Source organism: Bison bison, unplaced genomic scaffold (assembly GCF_000754665.1).
Source record: "Bison bison bison isolate TAMUID 2011002044 unplaced genomic scaffold, Bison_UMD1.0 scf7180017864535, whole genome shotgun sequence".
In the NCBI taxonomy this organism is placed as follows: Eukaryota; Metazoa; Chordata; class Mammalia; order Artiodactyla; family Bovidae; genus Bison; species Bison bison.
In genome coordinates, this window is record NW_011495084.1 from 13,766,413 (window position 1) to 13,766,892 (window position 480).

The following is a 480-nucleotide window of genomic DNA, read 5'->3' on the forward strand; positions in this document are numbered from 1 at the left end:
GCAAGTTCATTCCAGAGCCCTCTCTCCCTTGCCCTCATGTCTCAGTTTGCTCTCCAGACCTTTACACTTTCCTCATTCAAAAATAAGCCTGGGAGGAGTTCCCTGGTGGCACAGTGAATAAGAATCCACCTGCCGATGCAGGGGACACAGGTTCAATCCCTGGTCTGGGAATATTCCACGTGCTGTGAAACATCCAAGTCTGTGTGGCACAACTGCTGAGTGCCCATGCTGCAACTACTGAAGCCCACATACCTAGAGCCTGCAGTCCACAGCAAGGGAAGTCACTGCAATGAGAAGCTAACACATCACAATGCAGAGCAGCCCCTGCTCTCCTCAACTAGAGAAAGCCACATGAAAGCAACAAAGACCAAAAGACCAGCATGGCCAAAAATAAAACAAGTAAACAAACAATCCTGGGACTAACCTGCCTTCTTTCTATTTTTTTTTTTTTTTTTAATGTCACACTGTGTGGCAGGGGGC